This window comes from Pseudophryne corroboree, chromosome 1 (assembly GCF_028390025.1).
Source record: "Pseudophryne corroboree isolate aPseCor3 chromosome 1, aPseCor3.hap2, whole genome shotgun sequence".
NCBI lineage: Eukaryota > Metazoa > Chordata > Amphibia > Anura > Myobatrachidae > Pseudophryne > Pseudophryne corroboree.
Genome location: NC_086444.1, coordinates 384890188 through 384911477, shown reverse-complemented (window position 1 = coordinate 384911477; position 21290 = coordinate 384890188). Strand labels below are relative to the sequence as shown.

Genomic DNA, 21290 nt, shown 5'->3' with positions numbered 1-21290 from the left:
CCCCGAAACGTTGGTTTTATGTGTACTTTCAATACACGTTTGTGATTGCACAAAAACCTTGAGTGCTGCTGTTTCTTACTGGGAGCTGTACGGATTTCTACCAGAGCGCACCAGGATATGCTGCCTACATTGGAATGAGTGCCGGTCTATGCATACAATATAAATATATATATATATATATATATATATATGTATTTGTTTCCAGCATGATCGACACTCCCAAATGCAGTGCTATAGGCCAGTGTCCATACACTCCTTAAAAAAAGTCTAAAATATATACCGGCCTAGTACGGCACTCACAGCTCAATAAATCATGCTATACTAATTTGTAATATATCAACACTTCAATGCATTACATTTTCTTCAGAATATACTGAAGAAAATGTAATGCATTGAAACGTTAATATATTACAAATTGGTATAGCGTGATTTATTGAGCTGCGAGTGCCACCCTAGGTCTGTATATACATATATACAGATACTATATATATATATATATATATATATACTAATATGTGTGTGTGTAGATATACATACAGTATATATATATATATATATATATATATACTGTATGTATATCCCTGTATACTATATACACACACACACGACCCATTAACTTCAACTTTCTACAGTAACATTAAAAAAAGTGAATGCATCCCGCCTTACTTTAGCACTGCTGTGCTGGAGGCAAAGACAGGCTGTGACAAGGAACACGGGGGAAGAGAGAGAGCTTGCAGGTTCCTCTCTCCTCCTCTGGATACAAACATCTCCACGCGCCGCCAAAGATGAGCATGGCCGGGATCCCGCCTCCCCCTTTCCTGCAGCCTCCACTCCAACCAGTCACGGAGCCGCAGGCTGCATTTTCATATATCATTGGACAGCGGAGCCGTCGCTCGGCTCTGCTGCCCTGCTGAACTCTGGCTGGCTGTCGCTGATATTAGCGGGGAGCCGCAGCGCCGCAGATCGGATCGGTAATAGAGATCCGATCTGTGACGGGGGGCCCCGTCACTGAGGGGGGCCCAGGGTTACTTACCCCCCGAGCACCCCCCTTAATCCGGCTCTGCCCAGACCCCTGTTGTTTGGAAAAGACAGAGAATATGTTACATTTGTAAAAAGGAAGGACATTTTGCTAGAGATTGTAGGAGTAGTAGAACACATAGTCAATATAGACACCTAGACAGAGAAAACAAGCCACATTATTAAACACATAGACGGGATCAAGGGACATATAGTAAGGAATCACGAGCCATATAGAAAACACAGATTCGATTAATGGGAAGAACGGAATAAATGCAACTTTACCCTTTTGACAAAACTTGCTGGGGTTAAGATGAGGCCTCTAAACTTTTGCTTCTTTCTCTAGCAGAAATGGCACCTGATTAACTTAACAGGAGTTTTGTTAGATATGGTATACATATCGCGTGCTCCCGTCCAGGAAGTACAAAGTATGTTGGATACCCACAAAGACTAATGTTGCATTTCACTGTTCTAGATGCATGTCCATCACAGGTTAGAGGAAATTATCTCACAGATACCGGGTTCCCATGAACTTAGGATAGAAAGGACACTGGATTGATGGCTGGGATAGTCCCAGTAGAGATACAACACACATAGAAATTTTTCTTAGGGGTATAGACAGTAGAGAATCACTTCCCCATAGTGCCCAATCCAGTTGTCAAAATTTATAAAAATCCTCTATGCCTCTACAAACTTATCTGTTACTAACCTCTATGTGATTTTTCTTCAAAGTTTCCTCCTCATATCTTACGTTCACCAATAGGAGGGTACAATACATGGACCCGATTACAGGTCAAACGCCACATGCCTACTCGGTCCGTCAGAGTTCTGCCCAAATTTGGTATATCTCACCAGCATAAGGACACCAGTATTAATGCAGTGTGCCTGGTTATGCACAAAGAGTGGAGAGTGAGAATACTGGTGAAGGGAGACTGTGTACAGACACCGATATGCATGATGGTGTGACAGCCTGTTGGTGAATGCCAAACCTGACATTTCCAAAACTGACATTTTCTTTTTTTATTTACTATATTTCCCCTCTCTTCTCTCATCCAAAGACGGTTTTCTTCACACAACTGATAACACATGATAGTAAATAAAAATGCAAAATTTGTGTTCCCTACAGGAAAGGGCGGTATGGAGGTCAAGGGATATGGCCAGGAGTCCTCAGGACTTTGGACAGGTGGACACGGTAAGCCGGTGGCCCCCAGAGCATATCTTCCAAGTCTAGCTGAGGTGGCACACGGTCTGACTCATCTGGGCAAAGAAGGTATGTGCAAGCTGGTACGAGCTTACTGGTGTGCGCCAGGATTCTCCTCTCATGCAGGTAAGAGAGCAATGACATGTTTTGCTTGCTTGAGGAAGAATATTGGTAAGACAATACCAACAGAGCCATCCATATCCCTCCGACAGACGGACCTTTTCAGGCAATACAAATCGATTTCATACAGTTACCACCCTGTAGAAATTTGAAATATGTGTTAGTATGTATTGATGTATTTTCCAACTGGGTAGAAGCGTTCCCTGCTGCCACAAATACTGCTACGTTCACTGCAAAGAAAATTGTGCAGGAATTTGTGTGTAGATATGGTATCCCTAGAATGATTGAAAGTGATAGGGGTACCCATAATCACAGGTGAAGTCTTTCAGGTCATGTGCAAACTGATGGGAATTAATAGCAAGCTGCATACTCCGTACCGACCACAGGCGAGTGCAAAGGTAGAGAGAGTGAACAGCACTATTAAGAAGAAGCTGAGCAAAGTAATGGCTGAAACTGGATTGTTGTGGCCAGAAACTTTGCCACTAGTATTGTACAGCATCAGAACCCCTCCCAGGTCTCCACTTAACTTATCACCCTTTGAAATTCTTTTTAGTCGACAACCTCATGTAATGATAGACCCCCTGGATGATTTGAAATGCAATAATGAAGTGACTGTGAAATATTTGGTTGGAATGAGCCAGCAGCTGAGAAATCAACAAAGAAATCTAAAGCTGGTGATTCCTGACCTACCGAACAGTAATTGTCATGACATTGAGCCTGGGGATTATGTGATGATTCTAAATTTCTTACGCTCAGGTTGCCTCAAAGACAGGTGGGAAGGACCATACCAAGTCTTGTTAACCAGCACGACAGCACTAAAGGTCGCCGAAAGAGAGACTTGGGTCCACTTGTCCCACTGCAAGAAGGTCGCTGACCCGGAGAGAACTCGTGACAAAGAGCAGGGTGTGGAGAACCTCGTATCACTGGAGTGTTTGTTCCGAGAAAGTTGAGAGGCAGTACTGTTGAAAGGCATCAGAGCACAGAGAGCAACAAGATCTAGGACGGTTGTCGCACCATTTTCTTTTTTCACTCCCCCTGCATTTTCCTTCCTTTTCTCCTTCTTATTTTCCTTCTTTCCCTAAACGAAATGGATCTATCACAAGAGACGGCGTTTCGGGTTCTACTAGTAATTCTGTTTTTGGTCAGGATAATTTGTTTTGGTGAGGGTCCCAGAGAGGTCGAGCAGGGATCTGGAATGGGTTCTGATGGCGAGTACGAATTTGTAGGATCTCAGGAGCAGCACATCACTCGAGTAAAGGCTGGTATCAGTAAGCGCTCTGGTAGTCATGGAGCTCAAAGGCACTGTGAAGGGTTATTGTCTGATGAATATTGTATTTGTAGGAATTGTGAGAATATAGTCGAGGATGGGTGCATCCAGAGATGTCAGTCCAACCTTAATATCGAAATGGAACGCCATCCATTGAGTGATTACCACTCACTAGTGGGTAAGGTCTTAAACCAGATAGAATGCTGGGTGTGCTCACAGGTACCTCAAGGTCAGAGTAAGTCAGGATTAGTACCATACCCTTTAGCAATAGATGAGGTACTCGAATTATGGGGTGGGAGACCGGTGGACAAGAAATTCAATATCTCTAGGCCCCCTAGTTTGAAGCTCCACCAGTATCATGTAGACAGGTCCTTATTGTGTTTTAATATTTCCAATTACCGAAAACCAGGAGATTGGGAAGTGACGTGGAATAACCAGACAATGACCTTTTCACACAGAGCTGATAGCATACCCATAGACTCTGAACTTGTACGCCAAATAGCCAACAGTGGGAGGTATTTTCGGTATAGGTATACCCGTGGAAGCAAGACCATGTAAAAGTATCGTCAGGGTATTGTGCCAATATCATCCAGCCCGATACTTGTACTGAGCAAATGGGAGAACTAGGGATTGGTTTCTTTACTTGGAAAGTTTGCAATATGGTGATGTTACATTTTGTCCCCTATGTTCTCCCAGACGATGCCTATTTCATATGTGGGAGGAAAGCGTACAAGTAGCTTGCCCCTAGCTCTGAGGGATTGTGTTATATTGGGAGAGTACTACCGGAGGTCATGACCATAACCCACGATAAAATGAAAGACGTTCACCGCAGTGCTCAGGCTCCTTATACGCATACTCACTATGAACACATCATCAAGAGACACCTCATAGATAGGGCAGAGCACGCAGCCTCTGATTTGATCCACAAATCCACCAGGATTCAGTTCCTTCTCGCATTAGACATCACCCGTACTGCCAGAGGAACTATAAATCATAGGTATATCCATGCACTAGCTAACTTGATAGACAATATCACTGAGATGTATGATGACACCTTCAGGTATATGGGAAGGGAGTTACAAGCCTACAAGAAGGAACTGATCCAGCACAGGATGGTCCTTAATTATGTTACAGCAGTGACAGGTGGGAACTTTGTTACTCTGGCAACTCAATATGGTGTGAAGTGCTGTACGTATATTACGAGCAGCACTGGCGACTCCACGGAGATCATCTATTAGAAGATGGACGAGATCTTGCAGTTGAAGTGGGAGTTTAGGTGGAAGCACAACCTTACTTTAGCGACTGTGGGTAATGAACTGACCGGCTGGGTCTCATGGTTGAACCGACGCAAATGGTTCTCAGGTTTAGGAGAGTGGGCTCAAAATGTCATTATGAGTGTGGGGAAGTTTCTCCTTTGTATCCTGGGAGTCATCATAATTATTGGTTTAATATTTAGGTGGGTTCAAATTCTAATGCGGCGCAAGCACGGCACAAATTTGATGAGTCTTAGGAGCGAGGGCGCTTCCGTGTCTCCCCCTCTGCCCAGATACATCCAACCGGAAAAGACGTCAGCCCTACCCAAAATGTTTATGTGAATGCATTTTTATATATGTGTCTTATCTTCATCTCTGCAACCTCCAGTTAATAGCACACATAGTCGACAGGTGATATCCGCATATACTAGCACTCACATATGTTCCCCCTTCATGTATCATCAAGTAAATGTGCACCCCATTTGTTGGAACAAGAAGCCAAAAAGAGCTCGGTAGTGTTTGTTGGCCCATTTACAGACCCTTAATACGGGATGAGAAGGATTTAATGTATACTTCGCAATACCTTGAAGCTTATTTAGAACATATACGGCACGACGATACATGCCCCTCAGACATAGATTCATACATACATGCTTTATACTATCCCACTAGGTCATACATTTCCCACCTACAACTCTCCTCCGATCATCCAAGCTTCTGTATATATTGTATAGATATTTTTCTGTTTATTGATTAGTTAGCGGCAGCTATTGGTGACTGCCAAAGGGTGGACTGTCGAAGTCGAAAAATATTGCAGTACACACATCACGTACAAACTACACACAGATGGCCTCCGTGCGCGTACTTATTCTGCCGTGCGTGCACATATTCGCAATTTGCGTATGGTCGCTCCCGCGGTCCTGCGTATTAGCGCGTGGTATGGGTAATTACGGTAGAGTTTGTGATCGCATGGAAAAGCCATAAAAACACATTACCTATTTAATCCAAATAGTGCACAAGGTACACATAGTCTCCCTGCATCACACCAGCAAGTTACAATAGTTTAAATGGTATCAGAACAAAGGGATTCACCTTTACAGGATAGGAGGGGTCAGAACTAGGTTATAAGGTGGTATTTGGTATCCAGCTGTAGGGTATATTAAGGGAAATATTCCAGTGTTGGTTTGCAGAAGATCGCACGCTCCTGCGAATAGTTATGCGTAGGAGCAGAATATAAATATTAACTGTATTTACTGTACATTTGGTATGCGGCGGGAACCAGAGGAGAACATCTGCAAGTGCACCTGGAACAGACATCGCCCACCTATTCAAACCGACCTATGACCTCTCCTGTACTGTAAATGACCATCCCTGTGTCCACTGGACAAAGAGATTACAGTATCCATTGTGTTAGGTTTTGGACTATTGTATAAAAGAGCCAGCTGCATGCCCGGCCACACACAGACTCTGAAGGTCATCTCCCTTGATGACTGAGGACCATCCGGGAAGCGCAGGCGAAACCAAAAACTTATGTACCATTGATTGTAGCCATTATTCTATTGTATTGTATTGTCTTGTTATTGTAACCCCCTTTCAGTAATTATATGTTGGTGTGTCGGAACCCGGCATTTTAAATACAATCTGGTGTCGTGTCTCCTTTCCCTGCTAAGGTTATAAGTGTATGTTAGTCACACGTGTAGCTGCTAAGTGCTCACGGAGTATCTTTGGGTGTGTACGCACTGCGTGTACTTTGTACAGCCAGCGCGGCATTTGTACGCAAAGTATGTACACTGTACGGGGCTCTGTACGCTAATGGTGTAAAAAGTACGTAGGCTAAGGATTGATTACAGCAGCCGCAGCGGCTCCATTTAAAGTATATTAAATGTCTTTTTAAAGTGTTGCTTTTAGTCCTGTATGTAAACCGACGTTTACAGTAAGTATACTCACCTTTCTCAATGCCCCCCTAAACCTAACCCCCCCTTCCCGCAGCCTAAACCTAACCCTCCCTCTCCCGCAGTCTAACACTAATCCTCCCCATGGGTGCCTAACCCTAAATCCCCTCCCCACAGCCTAAACCTAACCCCCCCTTTCCCCGCAGCCTAAACCTAACCCCCCTCACCGCAGCCTAGCCCTAAACCTTCCGTCGCAGCCCTGCCCGCTGTAGGGATTGTGTCCCTAGTCGGCATTCCGAGCAGTGTCAGGATCCCTGAACGGATCCATTCCATTCAAGCCGCAACAAATAGATATTTCTACTGACAAGAGAAAGTAAAATACTTAACATTTCTAACCAGAAAAGGCTGCAAACAGTTACTTCACTGAAACGATTCCTTTTCAAGGAAAGCTTCATTTAGAAGGAATAGTATTCCAGATAGCATCCCTTCCCTCCATCAGAAGCAATACCTGATCAGAGGCAGAATTGTGGGAAAAGCAGTGATATAAGTTGCTATGGGGTCCACCTAATTTTCCCCTTCCTTGCACTTTGCCAGAAGCTACCACTCTGGCCAAAACAGCAGAGTGGAAAAGCCTCTTCTGACTGCCATTGAACTATAAATGCCTCTTCTGAGAACAGAGCTGGGGCCCCATGAGACTACAGTGACAGTTCATCTACCCAAATTTTACTACAGGTCTGGTACCGCAGTCGGTATGTGCTGTCCACATTCCTAATGTTGACATGATCCTAATGTGAACATGCAGCATGTTGACATGTCTAGGATGTCGGCATTGGCCATGTCAACATTATGAATATCGACACCAGTGGCGGCTCCTACTCACATAAACTAGAGGGTCTGCTGCTGCCCCCGTGCCTGAAGATGCCAACCAGCCAGTCCCTGGTCCCGACACCTGCGCAATAAATCGGTCAGGTGCCAGGACCGGCACATGCACAGATGCCGCGGTACTACTGCGCGTGCGCAAACCCCCGTCTTCCATGGACTGCACCAAGAGCAGCCCATAGAAGCCAACTGGGCTGTGCAAAGGGTATGGAGTGGCTTACTACAGGAAGCCAGCTCTTTGCTAATCGCAGCCTGGTCTGGAAGTCCTAGAGGGAGGAAGCTCCTCCCAATGGGACTGCCTGTAGTGTCTGTGATTGACAGGTAGGACTTCCAATAGGAAGTCACCGCCAGTCACAGTGAAGCCAGTGCAGTCATTGGGGTGGTGGATTTTACAGAGGGGAAGGGGGGAAGCAATCCTGCAGCCCATAGGTAAAATACGCCACTGGACTCGGCACTGATGAAATGTTGACATGCGCAGAATGCAGAGTTCCAGTATCCTAACCTGCAACTCTAAACCTAACCCTCACCCCGCTGCCTAACACTAACCCTCGACCGACAGCCTAACCCTAATGTCAATATTTTGAAGAATGTTGGCATCACGCATGTCGACATTTCAGATGTCTACACTGTGAACATGCCAACATTCTGTGTATGGTGACATTCCTTGTTGGCATTTCAAAAAGGTTGATATAACTGTAAATATACTGGTGTCGACGTTATGACTGTCGACATTTTGAATGTCAACGTGGTGACTGCATTTCATTCTGCCTATGCCTGGGACACACATAATTCAATAGGTGATAATCCCTGTTTATATATTTAATGGTCACTCTTCTTTGGCTGAAACTGGAGAAGTTTGGTTGGACAGCTTCCAAGGCCATCAAGACCTGTTATTAAATGAAGATAATGATAACTGACTGGAGAAACTTGAAGGCAGGAAATTAATCTGAAGGGGTAGAGTTTATTCAGACATGTAAATGTGTTTTTCTCAATGGAAAGCTATGTGCGCTGCAAAGAACAGATCAGACAAATGAATGAATCATGTCCTTTGTCCCAATACTTCCTGTATACTCTATATATCACAGACATAGTAAGGCAGTGACTGCACAGTCAGAGAGAGCAGGGGTTGTGTATACACACGGCATGTTAATTGTGGAAATATTTTTTCTCATACGTCCTAGAGGATGCTGGGGTCACATCAAGAACCATGGGGTATATACGGGATCCGCAGGAGACATGGGCACTTTAAGACTTTCAAAGGGTGTGAACTGGCTCCTCCCTCTATGCCCCTCCTCCAGACTCCAGTTTAGAATCTGTGACCAGTGAGACTGGATGCACTCTGAGGAGCTCTACTGAGTTCCTCTGAAAAAGACATGTTAGATTTTTTATTTTCAGAGAGACTGCTGGCAACAGTCTCCCTGCTTCGTGGGACTTAGGGGAGAGAAGTCAGACCTACTTCTGTGAGTTTAAAGGCTCTGCTTCTTTGGCTACAGGACACCATTAGCTCCTGAGGGTCTGATCGCTAGGTACGCCTAGATGCTCGTTCCCAGAGCCCGCCGTCACCCCGCTTGCAGAGCCAGAAGTCAGAAGAGTAGAAGAAGAAAAGAAGACTTCAGTGACGGCTTCAGAGGTACCGTCACCCCGCTTGCAGAGCCAGAAGTCAGAAGAGTAGAAGAAGAAAAGAAGACTTCAGTGACGGCTTCAGAGGTACCGCAGAGCTCGCACGCTGCGCGCCATGCTCCCACACACAGCGGCACTACAGGGTGCAGGGTGCCCTGGGCAGCATATATGACCTCTATAAGTAACTGGCAAGAGCGGACATAGTGCCGGGGAACTGTCCGGACCCCGCCAGTATAAAAATGTATTTGAAAAGAGCGGGTCTGAAGCGCGCCATTATGGGGGCGGAGCTTAGCCCTCACAGCACACAACCCGGTGCCATTTTCTCTACACAAGGCTGCAGAGACGCTGGTCCTTCCTCACACTGCTGCATATGTATCAGGGTGAAAAATGGGGGGGGGGGCACAGTTATTTTGGTGCATTATATGTTAATTATAAAAGCGCTGCAGGTCTGGGGCATTTTCTGTGGTGTTTCAGACCGGGATTGAGCGCTGGGGTGTGAGCTAGCAATAACTCCCTCTGTGTCTCTCTGACAGGATTTACTGTGGGTCTGTCCCCTATAGGCCCAGTGTGTCTGGGTGTGTTGGGTGCACGTGTGTCGGCATGTCTGAGGCGGAGTGCTCTTCCCAGGAGGAGACTATGTTAGGGACACAAACGGCTGTGGGAGTAACCCTGTCGGCACCGCCGATACCTGATTGGGTGAATGTTTTGAATGCAAATGTGGCTCTGATAAATAAGAGATTGGATAAATCTGAGCCTCAGAACCAGGCATGGAAGAAATCCGTAGAGGATGTGTTGTTACAAGTCCAGACCCCCTCGGGGTCACAAAAACGTTCATTTGCCCAGCTGGCAGAGACGGATACCGACACGGACACTGACTCAAGTGTCGACTATAGTGATGCCAGATTAAATCCAAAACTGGAAAAAGAGCATTCAGTACATGATTGTAGCAATAAGAGACGTAATACATATCACTGAGGACCCTACTGTTCCCGATACTAGGGTCTGTATGTATAAAGGAAAGAAACCTGAGGTATCGTTTCCTCCCTCTCATGAACTGAACATGCTTTGCGAAAAGGTTTGGGAAAATCCTGACAAAAAGTTTCAGATTCCCAAAAGGATTCCAGTGGCGTATCCGTTTCCCCCTGGGGATAGGGAAAAATGGGAGCCACCCCCCATTGTGGACAAAGCTCTATCACGGCTGTCCAAAAAGTTGGCTCTTCCGTCCCCTGACACGGCAGTCCTAAAGGATCCTACGGATCGTAGGCAGGAAAATACATTGAAATCCATTTATGTCACCACGGGTACGCTACTCAGACCAGCCATTGCATCTGCGTGGGTGAGTAGTGCTATCGAAAAATGGGCAGATAACTTGTCATCTGAAATAGATACCCTGGATAGGGATAGCGTTCTTTTGACGTTAGGTTATATCAGGGACGCTGCAGTCTACCTAAAGGAAGCTGCGAGGGATATTGGCCTCTTGGGATCAAGGGCCAATGCCATAGCAGTCTCAGCTAGGAGAGCATTGTGGATTCATCAATGGAATGCTGATGCTGACTCTAAGAAAGCTGTGGAGTCTCTACCATATAAAGGTGGTGTATTGTTTGGTGACGGCCTCGCTGACTTGGTACCTACGGCTACCGCGGGTAAGTCATCATTTTTACCTTATGTGCCTGCACCACAAAAGAAAGCACACTACTATCAGATGCAGTCCTTTCGGCCCAATAAATACAGAAAAGGCCGAGGGTCTTCCTTCCTTGCTTCTAGAGGAAAGGGAAAAGGTAAACGATCACCGGCCGTGGCCGGTTCCCAGGAGCAGAAGTCCTCCCCAGCTTCTACCAAATCCACCGCATGACGCTGGGGCTCCTCTGCGGGAGTCCGCACCGGTAGGGGCACGTCTCAGTCTCTTCAGTCAGTGCTGGGCTCGTTCGGCCCTGGATCCATGGGTTTTAGAAATAGTGTCCCAGGGGTACAAACTGGAGTTTCAAGACGTTCCCCCTTGCCGATTTTTCAAATCGGCCTTGCCAGCTTCTATTCCGGACAGGGAGGTGGTATGCGCCGCAATACAAAAATTGTGTCACAATCAAGTCATTGTCAGGGTTCCCCCGTCGCAACAGGGAGAAGGCTTTTATTCGAGCCTGTTCGTGGTCCCGAAGCCAGACGGCTCAGTCAGACCAATCCTGAACCTCAAAACCCTCAATTTCTACCTGAGAAAATTCAAATTCAAGATGGAATCTCTCCGGGCAGTGATCTCCAGTCTGGAGGAGGGGGATTTTATGGTGTCGGTAGACATAAAGGATGCCTACTTACATGTTCCCATTTATCCTCCACATCAGGCTTACCTGAGGTTTGCAGTTCAGGATTGTCATTACCAATTTCAGACGTTGCCATTTGGTCTGTCCACGGCTCTGAGGGTTTTCACCAAAGTAATGGCCAAACTGATGGTTCTCCTGCGCAAACAAGTAGTCACAATTATCCCGTACTTGGACGATCTCCTGATAAAGGCGAGATCCAGGGACCAATTGCTGCAGAACATTACGCTCTCCCTGACAATTCTGCAGCAACATGGTTGGCTCCTACACTTGCCAAAATCACAGTTGGTTCTGACGAGACGGCTGTCGTTTTTGGGAATGATTCTGGACACAGAATTACAGAGAGTTTTTTTTCCAGTGGAAAAGGCTCTGGAAATTCAGAACCTGGTCAAACCAATTCTGAAACCAGCAAGAGTATCGATCCATCAATGCACTCAGTTGCTGGGGAAGATGGTGGCGGCCCACAAGGCCATTCAGTTTGGCAGATTCCATGCCAGAGTGTTGCAGTGGGACCTGTTGGACAAGTGGTCCGGGTCCCATCTGCACATGCAATGAAGGATAATCCTGTCTTCCAAAACCAGAATCTCACTCCTGTGTTGGCTGCACAGCTCTCACCTCCTAGAGGGACGCAGGTTCGGGATCCTAGTGACCACGGATGCGAGTCTCCAAGGCTGGGGAGCAGTCACACAGGGGGTAAGCTTCCAGGGAAGATGGTCAAGCCAGGACATTTGTCTACACATAAACGTTCTGGAGTTAAGGGCCATTTACAACGGCCTTCTGCAAGCGGGACATCTTCTTCGCAATCGGGCCGTCTTGATTCAGTCGGACAACATAACAGCAGTAGCGTACATAAACCGCCAGGGCGGAACAAAGAGCAGAACGGCAATGGCAGAGGCCACAAAGGTTCTCCGCTGGGTGGACAGGCATACAAGTGCTCTGTCAGCGATCTTCATTCCAGGAGTGGACAACTGGGAAGCAGACTTCCTCAGCAGACACTCCAGGAGAGTGGGGTCTTTATCAAGAGGTAATTGTAGAAGTGACAAGTCTTTGTGGAATTCCTGAAATAGACATGATGGCATCTCGCCTCAACAAGAAACTTCAGAGATATTGTTCCAGGTCGAGAGACCCTCAAGCAATAGCAGTGGACGCCCTAGTGACACCGTGGGTGTTTCAGTCGGTGTATGTGTTTCCTCAACTTCCACTCGTTCCAAAAGTGATAAAGATCATAAGACGAACAAAGGTTCAAGCGATCCTCATTGTTCCAGACTGGCCAAGGAGGGCTTGGTATCCAGATCTTCAGGAATTACTCATAGGAGATCCCTGGTCTCTTCCTCTGAGGGAGGATCTGTTACAGCAGGGGCCGTGCGTGTTCCAAGACTTACTGCGACTTCGTTTGACGGCTTGGCGGTTGAACGCCGGATCCTAGCCCGAAAGGGTATTCCCAAGGAAGTCATCCCCACTCTTATTCAGGCCAGAAAAGGAGTAACGTCTAAACATTACCACCGTATTTGGAGAAAATACGTGTCTTGGTGTGAATCCAGGAAGGCTCCTACGGAAGAATTTCAGTTAGGACGTTTTCTCCATTTTCTACAAGCTGGTGTGGATGCGGGCTTAAAGTTGGGCACAATTAAAGGACAAATTTCAGCCTTATTGGTTTTCTTCCAAAAACAATTGGCCTCCCTTCCAGAAGTTCAGACCTTCGTGAAAGGCGTGTTGCACATCCAACCTCCCTTTGTGCCCCCAGTGGCACCGTGGGATCTTAACGTGGTGTTGCAATTCCTTCAATCTCATTGGTTTGAACCTTTACAGAAGGTAGAGTTGAAATTCCTCACTTGGAAAGTGGTCATGCTGTTGGCCTTGGCATCTGCAAGGCGGGTGTCTGAATTAGCGGCCTTGTCTCACAAGAGCCCTTATTTGATCTTCCATGAAGATAGAGCAGAGTTGAGGACTCGTCAGCAATTTCTGCCGAAAGTAGTTTCGTCGTTCCATTTGAACCAACCTATTGTGGTGCCAGTGGCTACTGACGCCTTGCTGGAATCTAAGTTTCTCGATGTAGTCAGAGCTTTGAAAATTTATGTCGCCAGAACGGCTCAGTTTAGGAAAACGGAGGCTCTGTTTGTCCTGTATGCTCACAACAAGATTGGGGCTCCTGCTTCCAAGCAGACTATTGCGCGCTGGATCTGTCATACGACTCAGCATGCTCATTCTACGGCTGGATTGCCGTTACCGAAATCGGTGAAGGACCATTCTACCAGAAAGGTGGGCTCGTCCTGGGCGGCTGCCCGGGGGGTCTCGGCATTACAACTGTGCCGAGCGGCTACTTGGTCGGGTTCAAACACCTTTGCGAAGTTCTACAAGTTTGATACCCTGGCTGATGAGGACCTCATGTTTGGTCAATCGGTGCTGCAGAGTCATCCGCACTCTCCCGCCCGTTCTAGAGCTTTGGTATAACCTCATGGTTCTTGATGTGACCCCAGCATCCTCTAGGACGTATGAGAAAATAGTATTTTAATACCTACCGGTAAATCCTTTTCCCTTAGTCCGTAGAGGATGCTGGGCGCCCGTCCCAGTGCGTACTGTATCTGCAGTTTTTTGTTACGTTTCAACACATGTTTTGTTACGTTTTTTAGTCAGCCTGTTGCTGACGTTGTTCATGCCGTTGACTTGCGCTATGTTGAATGCCATGTTGTACGGCGTGCTTGAGGTGTGAGCTGGTATGTATCTCACCTTGGTTTAACAATAAATCCTTTTCCTCGAAATGTCCGTCTCCCTGGGCACAGTTCCTATAACTAGAGTCTGGAGGAGGGGCATAGAGGGAGGAGCCAGTTCACACCCTTTGAAAGTCTTAAAGTGCCCATGTCTCCTGCGGATCCCGTCTATACCCCATGGTTCTTGATGTGACCCCTGCATCCTCTACGGACTAAGAGAAAAGGATTTACCGGTAGGTATTAAAATCCTATTTTTAACTGAAAGATAAATCCCTTTTAAATCAATTTAACAACAATACTCATACTCCTCACTACTTTACCGGGCCAATCTCTCAACTTATGCACAGTGCTTATATTGCCTGCTATGTGCAGGGAAATGTATGTGGTGATTCAGAACTAAGGGTCAGTGAGGTGGTCCCGTTCTCTTGTAACTGAAGTCTTAGGCTGGGTACAAACTACAGTGATGTTGGGACGATTTGCCATTTCGCAACAACAAATTGTCTACATTGTGTAGTGAGTACGTCCGATTTGCATGCTCCGCAGGTGCTAGCGATGTCTTCTGGATGGCCCTGCTGCTGGGCCAAAGGAATATATCGCTAGCAACCCCAGTGTATTCTCCTCACAAAAGTTTCCCCCAAACCCTTAATATGGGATTTTTTTAGTAAGCAGATCACATTTCCCATACTTGTAATGGGAAATGTGATCTGCTACAGACTTACTAAAATCAAACTGTAAAACAAAATAATGGAGGAAGCCCTGTGATAATAACGCTATCTTTAAGTGGCATTATTATGGCTGTCCTTCGGTTCTCCTACTCCTGCACAGCCTCCTCTTCCTGCTGGCGGTGAAGGTTGAACAGAGTCCCCATCTGTGAATAGCCATGTGTGTCTGATAGACACGGTAGCCAGCAGCAGTGCATGCACATTTATACTCTTATGGGTTTTTTTGTGGAAAATACCATGAGAAGTTCAAGCTCTGTCCCTGCATGCAATAACCTTGCGGTGTATTAAATCATCTCAATGCTAATTTGGGCAGATTTATCACATCCCATCCACATATGAGATGAGAATTGTTATAAATATACCCCTTAGAGTGATAAAGTAGATAAGTTTCCAAAAGCAACCAGTTTCTCCGTTTATCTGTCAAAGTCTTTGAAATAACTGAATCTGATTGGCTGCTTTGAGGAACTTCTCCATTGTATCATTCTCCAAGGCTTTGATACATCTCCCCCAAACATATTAAATATATATATATCTGGAAACAATGTTTATTTCATAAGAGCCATGTTAAAACTATTAGTAAAAAGAAAATGCCTTCATTTTAAAATAAATATATTTTTAGATGTGTTGCTGTGACATATCTTTATCACAATGTCTTTACTACAATGCTGATGTCTGAATGTGAATTTCTAGACACTTGAACCACTAATTGTATACATTTACATAATTATATGCACAATGTTAATTAACATGATAAATTGTCCTTTTGCATATTATGGGGTTCTGAGGATAACTTGTAAAACTAGGGAATGTTATATTCAGTTTAATTGTAAATGCCAACTAAGTTGATTTAAGGACTCATGAGAATTCAGCTAATTGTAACGGAAACTTCTTTTAAATGAAAAAAATATGACTGGTTTATAGACATAAGAATAATTTGCACGTCTGTAATTGACAATATACAACTGAAACATATATATATATATATATATATACAAGGGAAGTCACACACTCTCACCCAACACAGGTAGCGGCTGGGGTGCCAATCAAAGCCTGGCCCAATAAAGAGTCAGACTCATAGTACAATACAGAGTTCTTACACATACGGCAGAAGACAGATAGCAACTCTCCAGACTTGCGTAATTAGTATAAACACCAAATTTATTCAAGGAATTGGTTCCATCAAACTTCAAGTCACAAAAATTGGAAAGGGCTCACCAACGTTTCGGTCCCATGTTAGGACCTTTCTCAAGGTAGTTGCCAGTCAATATAGAGTCCAGTACAACAGCGGCATCATCAGCAGCACAAAATAGGAACCAGAAGATCTGTAAAGAGCCTCCCAGGTCCCCTATATATACCTAAATATAATGCAATCAGTGGATGCAGGCCGGCCGCGGCCGGGTGCGTCACTTCCGGTCTAGACCGGAAGTGTCAACGCGCCCGGACCCGTCCTGCTGTAACAACCAAGTTGCGCATCGTGGGCGCATGAGAGTGGATTATTAGAGTCACCACATTCCTAACCGTGCCCCGAACTGCAAGACGATGGCAGCGTCATAGCTGCGGGGGCGGCGGTGTGAGGGTTGCTACGGCAACGTCCTGTTGCCGCTACCTCACTTCCGGTCCGGACCGGAAGTCATGCGGTTTCCATGGCAACGTATGCTGTTATAGTTAAAGGAGCTAAACTAAATAGAAGAGTGGCATAGGAAAGGACATACAGTATACTAGCCATAGTGTTGCTAGTATACTGGTAAGGTATACCGGGAACCTGGGAGTCGCACATAGCAATCCGGGAAGAAAAAATTCTAAACAAGAAATTGTGAGAAATAATGTTGTATATATATATATGTATATATACATGTACATATACATATAAATACATCTATATACACAAACACAAATGTACACAAACACATATAAATACACAGTGATGAACGCCTGTTGGATCCGCCAGCAGCAGAGTTCTTCAAATATATCAGACCTTTGTGACCAGGAGGATCACCTGATCTTCAATAGTGACCGTAATGTCCAGAAAATTGATCCGATGGTTGTCAATCTGACGTGTAAACCTCACTGGGTTATCCAGCTCATTTAGCGTGTGTACCATCTAATTAAACATCTCAGTAGTTCCTGGCAACAGGATGAAGATATCGTCAATGAAACGCTTGTACATCAGGATATGGGCTCCGAAGCGTGGCAGAATATGCGTTGTCTCATATGCTGCCATATATATATTAGCGTAAGCTGGGGCCAGATTTGAACCCACTAAATGAGCTGGATAACCCAGTGAGGTTTACACATCAGATTGACGACCATAGGATCAATTTTCTGGACATTACGGTCACTATTGAAGATCAGGAGATCAGTACCTCGCTGTACCGGAAACCCACTGACAGGAATACCCTTCTCCTATCAACCAGCCAACATCCCCAGCACTCAAAGAACACCTGCCCATCTCACAATTCCTGAGGGTCATGAGGAACAACACGGATGTCACTTTGATGGAACAACAACTACAGGAAATGTCGCTGAGATTTCGGGAACGTTGGTACACTGATGGATGTGTGCAACGTTGCCTACGCAAAGCACGTGTGAAATTTCAACCATCAAGTACAGCATCACACACTATCTCCACCCCTGACCGCATGGTATTCACTACGACCTTTGATGCACAATCCAGTAAAATCAGCGGTGCCCTCCGAAGGAGATGGCCTATTATCACATCCGATACCCAACTCAGGTTAAAGAATACACGACCCCCCATGATGGCATACCAGAAAGCACCCAATCTCAAACAATTACTACTGAGACCAACAGTAAGCCCCACTGTACCCATTAGGACAACATGGCTGCAGGAGCAGAAACCTGGATGCTTCAAATGCACTGGCTGCACCACTTGTCGGAGTATGCTCACTGGCCCAACCTTTCCCCACCCACACTCTGGATGTCCCATTAAGATCAAATATAAACTACATTGTTTTATGGACCATGTCATATATATCCTCACTTGTCCTTGTGGACTGTACTATGTCGGAATGACATCAAGACGATTCCGCGATAGGATGGCAAATCACAGAACTACTATCCATCAGGCTATTGAGTCAAAGACGGCAGAACAACCGCACCGAGACATTTCCTGTTACATCAACATCAAGTTTCTAACCTTAGGTGTAAACTGATAGATTGGGTACCCCCATTAGCCCGAGGAGGGGACCACACCCTGGCTCTTAAAAAGAAGGAGAGCTATTTGATTCACCGACTGGACACTATCTCCCCCAAAGGAATGAACGAGAATAACCCTCTCTATATATTTCTAAAATAGAGGGGGGTTAACCGTTAGCGACCGCCAATATTTTGTGTCTCCCTGGGCACTTGGCCGCCCTGGTGTAAGGTCAAACACGAAAGCACACTGACTACCCTGTGCACATTACTCACCAGCATCATTACATATCACTGTCTGTATGGCCTGTGGGCGGACATGTTGCTGTACGTGCCCGGTTCTGCCTATTGACAGGACCTGAATTAAAATGGTGTATGTCTGTGCAATTATTATCCTCCTGGTCACATAGGTCTGATATATTTGAAGAACTCTGCTGCTGGGGGATCCAACAGGCGTTCATCACTGTGTATTTATATGTGTTTGTGTACATTTGTGTTTGTGTATATAGATGTATTTATATGTATATGTACATGTATATATATATATATATATATATATATATATATATAAAACATTATTTCTCACAATTTCTTGTTTAGAATTTTTTCTTCCCGGATTGCTATGTGCAACTCCCAGGTTCCCGGTATACCTTACCAGTATACTAGCAACACTATGGCTAGTATACTGTATGTCCTTTCCTATGCCACTCTCCTATTTAGTTTAGCTCCTTTAACTATAACAGCATACGCTGCCATGGAAACCACATGACTTCCGGTCCGGAACGGAAGTGAGCAACCCTCACACCGCCGCCCCCGCAGCTATGACGCTGCCATCGTCTTGCAGTTCGGGGCACGGTTAGGAATGTGGTGACTCTAATAATCCACTCTCATGTGCCCACGATGCGCAACTTGGTTGTTACAGCAGGACGGGTCCGGGCGCGTTGATACTTCCGGTCTAGACTGGAAGTGATGCACCCGGCCGCGGCCGGCCTGCATCCACTGATTGCATTATATTTAGGCATATATAGGGGACCTGGGAGGCTCTTTACAGATCTTCTGGTTCCTATTTTGTGCTGCTGATGATGCCGCTGTTGTACTGGACTCTATATTGACTGGCAACTACCTTGAGAAAGGTCCTAACATGGGACCGAAATGTTGGTGAGCCCTTTCCAATTTTTGTGACTTGAAGTTTGATGGAACCAATTCCTTGAATAAATTTGGTGTTTATACTAATTACGCAAGTCTGGAGAGTGCTATCTGTCTTCCGCCGTATGTGGAAGAACTCTGTATTATATATATAAATATATAAAGAAATCCGAAGACCGGCACTCAGCACACATACAATAGAGGCCCCGGTGCCATCCAAGCACAGATAGAAATATGAAGCAGAGATAGGCGGCACTCCAAAGGGACTTGTCAGCATCAAGAAACACACTGGGACTACTGTGTATGTTTCTAACGTTTCGGATTTAATCTGTCGTCAGATAATGTTCAACATATACATATACAGTAGCCGCAGTGTGTTTCTTGATGCTGACAAGTCCCTTTTGAGTGCCGCCTATCTCTGCTTTTATATATATATATATATATATATATACACACACACACACACACACACACACACACACACACACACACACACACACACACACACACCATGATGAAACAATATAACAGTTGTCTATACTCTCAGTATCTAGTAACTATAATTTAAAAATGATCTAGTTTCTGATTTCATCAGGGTATACAAAGAGGTTATACAAAGGTGTCCTCATACATGTTTGCTGCAGTCACGCCAAACAGCCCTGCTCGGCACGCCAGATCACGTGAGAATCTTCTAGCAATGGGCATCTTTTTTGCTGAAAATAATATTTTACTCACCGGTAAATCTATTTCTCGTAGTCCGTAGTGGATGCTGGGAACTCCGTAAGGACCATGGGGAATAGCGGCTCCGCAGAAGACTGGGCACAACTAAAGAAAGCTTTAGGACTACCTGGTGTGCACTGGCTCCTCCCTCTATGACCCTCCTCCAGACCTCAGTTAGGATACTGTGACTGGAAGAGCTGACACAATAAGGAAAGGATGTTGAATCCCGGGTAAGACTCATACCAGCCACACCAATCACACCGTATAACTCGTGATACTATACCCAGTTAACAGTATGAAATATAACTGAGCCTCTCAACAGATGGCCCAACAATAACCCTTTAGTTAAACAATAACTATATACAAGTATTGCAGACAATCCGCACTTGGGACGGGCGCCCAGCATCCACTACGGACTACGAGAAATAGATTTACCGGTGAGTAAAATCTTATTTTCTCTGACGTCCTAGTGGATGCTGGGAACTCCGTAAGGACCATGAGGATTATACCAAAGCTCCCAAACGGGCGGGAGAGTGCAGATGACTCTGCAGCACCAAATGAGCGAACGCTAGGTCCTCCTCAGCCAGGGTATCAAACTTGTAGAATTTAGCAAATGTGTTTGACCCCGACCAAGTAGCTGCTCGGCAAAGTTGTAAAGCCGAGACCCCTCGGGCAGCCGCCCAAGAAGAGCCCACCTTCCTCGTGGAATGGGCTTTTACAGATTTAGGATGCGGCAGTCCAGCCGCAGAATGTGCAAGTTGAATCGTGCTACAGATCCAGCGAGCAATAGTCTGCTTTGAAGCAGGCGCACCCAACTTGTTGGGCGCATGCAGGATAAATAGCGAGTCAGTCTTTCTGACTCCAGCTGTCCTGGAAACATAGATTTTTAGGGCCTGGACTACGTCCAGCAACTTGGAGTCCTCCAAGTCACGAGTAGCCGCAGGCACCACAATAGGCTGGTTCAAATGAAACGCTGAAACCACCTTTGGGAGAAATTGGGGACGAGTCCTCAATTCCGCCCTATCCATATGGAAAATCAGATAAGGGCTTTTACAAGACAAAGCCGCCAATTCTGACACACGCCTGGCCGAAGCCAAGGCCAACAGCATGACCACTTTCCACGTGAGATATTTTAGTTCCACGGGTTTAAGTGGTTCAAACCAATGCGACTTTAGGAAATCCAACACCACGTTTGAGATCCCAAGGTGCCACTGGGGGCACAAAAGGGGGCTGAATATGCAGCACTCCCTTAACAAATGTCTGAACTTCAGGTAGTGAAGCCA

At 45.6% G+C, this 21290-nt stretch overlaps 1 protein-coding gene across 3 annotated transcripts in view; it reads right to left on the bottom strand.

Moving 5' to 3' along the window:
* The window catches only part of TTC28 (tetratricopeptide repeat domain 28), a 935607-nt gene that overhangs the window by 639018 nt on the left and 275299 nt on the right, over positions 1–21290 (bottom strand). The gene's annotated exons all lie outside the window — the stretch shown is intronic.